Here is a 4,551-nt window from a genome sequence, read left to right as displayed (position 1 = left end):
CTGTGTTGTGAGTTCATCGAGTTCGTCCACGAGATCTTAGCGAGCTAGAGCGTAGATCGGTAGGAGGGAAAGACTTCGCGCGCACCCCAGTGTTCGAACCTTAAGGGTTAGACGAAGCCCCACATCCGACAAACACCATATGATCCTAGCGTGCGGATGTGAAAGTTTGAAGGCACGACTGTAGATCAATTGAGATATTCTCAAGTGGTTGGTTCACTGATGTACCTAGCATGTGCTACTCGTCCTGACATCTCATTTGTTGTGTGCAAACTGAGCTAGTTTGTTTCCAATCCGGGAGATGTGCATTGGCATGCTGTTGAGCGAGTAATTCGTTATTTGCAAGGTACTGCGAACTATGGAATTCACTATTCTGGGTACCCTACGGTACTTGAGGGGTATAGTGATTCGAATTGGATATCTGATGCTGATGAGATGAAAGCCACAAGTGGACATGTCTTCACACTTGGTGGTGGTGCTGTTTCCTGGAAGTCTTGCAAGCAGACAATCTTAACCAGATCGACTATGGAAGCAGAACTCACAACATTAGACACATCATGCATCGAAGTAGAATGGCTTCGAGAGCTTTTGATGGATTTGCCGGTGGTTGATGAACCAGTGCCGGCTGTCCTTATGAATTGTGACAATCAAACAGTGATTGCCAAGGCTAAGAGTTCAAAGGACAACATGAAATCCACAAAGCACATAAGAAGAAGATTGAAATCTGTCAGAAAATCAAGAAACTACGGAGTAATAGCATTGGATTATATCCAGACGGCTAAGAATCTGGCAGACCCTTTTACGAAAGGGCTATCACGGATTGTGATAGAAAATGCATCGAGGGAGATGGGTATGAGACCCACGTAAGTTGCCATGGGGGTAACCCAACCTATGTGATCAGAGATCCCATGAATTAGGACCTGGGAAAACAATCTAGCGGTTAACTGAGGAGAGTATCCTTAATAAACCCACTCCGTTGGAGATGCAGTAATACTCTCAATTCTGTAAGGTAGGCTGACTTTTGTCTTAATGTGTTCCAAAGCTTACGTAAGCAAGATGCTAACCTACACAACATTCTTTGGAGGAACACACCTATGTGAGCCCGACTGCTGGTCACAGTCTATGAGATTGGGTAATCTCTAGTAAGCTCATGAGAAGGTACGGAGTATGACTAATAAGCTCCACCCGTGGGGTTTAGCCTACGACAACCATGTATCAGCTGACAATAGGCGAAACTTCTGCACGCCAAACTAACAATTCAAGGCATAGTCCATTGTTTAGTTGTGAAGAAGTCTAATCCTGTTGCTCTAGGTGGAAGTTCAACTTATCAGTCTCCACTGAAAATTCTGGTATATCAAACATTGTTTGGAACAGTTGACAAACTTATGTGCCTCGAGATCTGGTGGGGGGTTGTTGGATTATGGACGGGCTTAGGCCCATATAAAACACTAATCCCTGGTTAATCTTGAGGCCCATGTATGAGATGTGTAGGATCGAAAGTATGTCTAGAGGGGGGGTGATTAGACTACTTGACCAAATAAAAACTTAACCTTTTCCCAATTTTAGTTCTTGGCAGATTTTAGCTATTGTAGGACAAGTCAAGCAATCATCATACAATTCAAGCAAGCATGCAAAGAGTATATTGGCAGCGGAAAGTAAAGCATGCAACTTGCAAGAATGTAAAGGGAAGGGTTTGGAGAATTCAAACGCAATTGGAGACACGGATGTTTTTCCCGTGGTTCGGATAGGTGGTGCTATCCTACATCCACGTTGATGGAGACTTCAACCCACAAAGGGTAACGGTTGCGAGAGTCCATGGACGGCTCCACCCACAAAGGGTAACGGTTGCGCGAGTCCATAAAGGGCTCCACCCACGAAGGGTCCATGAAGAAGCAACCACCCACAAAGGGTCCACGAAGAAGCAACCTTGTCTATCCCACCATGACCATCGCCCACACAGGACTTGCCTCACTAGCGGTAGATCTTCACGAAGTAGGCGATCTCCTTGCCCTTACAAACTCCTTGGTTCAACTCCACAATCTTGTCGGAGGCTCCCAAGTGACACCTAGCCAATCTAGGAGACACCACTCTCCAAGAAGTAACAAATGGTGTGTAGGTAATGAACTCCTTGCTCTTGTGCTTCAAATCATAGTCTCCCCAACACTCAACTCTCTCTCATAGGATTTGGATTTTGTGGAAAGAAGATTTGAGTGGAAAGCAACTTGGGAAGGCTAGAGATCAAGATTCATATGGTAGGAATGGAATATCTTGGTCTCAACACATGAGTAGGTGGTTCTCTCTTAGAACATATGATTTGGAATTGTGTATGTGTTCTGATGGCTCTCTCCTCGAATGAAGAGGAGGTGGAGGGGTATATATAGCCTCCACACAAAATCCAACCGTTACACACAGTTTTCCAATCTCGGAGGGACCGAATCAACAAACTCGGTCAGACCGAAAGTGTAAACCTAGTGACCGTTAGAGATTTTCGGTGGGACTGACATGCAACTCGGTGGGACCGATATGGTTAGGGTTTCGGCATAACATAATCTCGGTGAGACCGATTACACAAACTCGGTGAGACCGAATTTGGTAATTAGCTAACCAGAGAGTTGGTCAGGCAAACTCGATGGGACTGATTTGCTCTTTCGGTGAGACCGAAAAGTTACAAAAAGGAAACACTGAATTTACATTGCAATCTCGGTGGGACTGATCCGCTCTTTCGGTGAGACCGAAAAGTTATGAAAGGGAAACAGAGAGTTTGCAATCCCATCTCGGTGAGACCGAGATCCCTATCGGTAGAACCGAATTGCTAGGGTTTGGCAGTGGCTTATGACAAGTGAAACTCGGTGGCGCCTGATAGGAAGATTCGGTATGACCGAGTTTGGCTTTGGGTTTAGGTCATATGTGGAAGTGGGAAAGTAGTTGAGGGTTTTGGAGCATATCACTAAGCACATGAAGCAAGAGGCTCATTAAGCAACACCTCATCCCTCCTTGATAGTATTGGCTTTTCCTAAAGACTCAATGTGATCTTGGATCACTAAAATATAAAATGAAGAGTCTTGAGCTTTTGAGCTTGAGCCAATCCTTTGTCCTTAGCATTTTGAGGGTTCCACTTTCACATCCATGCCATGCCAATCATTGAGCTTTCCTGAAATAATCATCTTGGAATAGCATTAGCGCAATGAGCTATATGTTGTTATGAATTACCAAAACCACCTAGGGATAGTTGCACTTTCAATCTCCCCCTTTTTGGTAATTGATGACAACATATAGATCAAAGCTTTGACAAATGATAATAAGCATGAAATATATCATCGCTTTGAGAAGTATGTGATAAGTAAGAGCTCCCCCTAAATTTGTGCATATTTAAAATTTGCTTTGGACTGCAAATGCACAAGGAGTTAGAGTCATGGGTTACTCTTCCATGTCACACACATCTTGGTGGAGCGCTTAAAATGATAAGAATGAAATACATGCACTCATCACCAAGAAAAGTGAATGATCACATAAGATAGATAAGATAATAGCATTAAGCAAGCATTAAGTGTAGCTTATGATCAAACACATGATCATCAATGTCTCACAGATAATGACGTAGTATCTCAAGCACTCAAAAGCAAACAAAGTTCGAAAAACCACCAAATAAAGCAAGAGAGAAAAAAAGCAACACTCTTTCTCTAGAAGCCTATAATCTATACATTTTTCTCCCCCTTTGGCAACAAGTTACCAAAAAGTTCCTAGAAAATGCATAGTGCTGGATCGACGCTCAGGCTTGATCTTCTGGTGGTGGTGGAGTCCGGATCACTCCAAGGACGAAGGCTTCCGTAGACGCTGAAGTTGGAGCTGAAGTAGATGCTGGAGCTGGTGGAACTGAGGCTGTAGCTGGTGCAGACATGGTGGCTCTGGGGTCAATAACTGGCACTGCAGACGACCTCAGACCTCGTGGCACTCTGGCAAAGGCATCAGTTGTAGTCCTGCCTCTCCTCTCATGCATGTCATCTTGGAGCTGCTCCACTGCAGTCTGAATCTTTGTCACCTTGACATCCAAGTCATAGAACTTTTGTTCCATGATCCTCTCTAAGCTTGCCTGGTTCTGAGTTAGGGTGGCTAGTCCTTTCTCAATCCGCAGGGTGGATGCAATCAGATAACCAAGCTGCTCTTGTTTGGTTTTCAAGAAATACTCAGATGCCTCCTCTTGAGTTGGCATCTTGGCAGCTTTCTCCTTCCTTGCCTTCTCCTTCTTGGCTTGTGCTTGGGTAGACGATGGTTCATTTTCAGTCATCACAACTTGATTATCTTCAAAATCTGGATGGATGGGCAGGTGTTCCTTGTCCAATAAGTATATGCCCGTGCCCATCTTGGAGTTAATGAGCTCCTGAATTTGTGGGGCATACCCACAGCTCCTCTTCTGGTCTGCTACAGTCCTCTTGATTGTTTCTACTATGAGGCTCATCACCTTGAACTTCTGTGGCACATCAAATACATGAAGCAAATTGATTGCATGGCCTCTGATCATCTTGTGATCTCCAGACTTGGGCAAGAGAGTGTGCC

This window comes from Triticum aestivum, chromosome 3A (genome assembly GCF_018294505.1).
Source record: "Triticum aestivum cultivar Chinese Spring chromosome 3A, IWGSC CS RefSeq v2.1, whole genome shotgun sequence".
Classification (NCBI taxonomy): Eukaryota; Viridiplantae; Streptophyta; class Magnoliopsida; order Poales; family Poaceae; genus Triticum; species Triticum aestivum.
Note: the sequence above shows the minus strand (reverse complement) of the source record.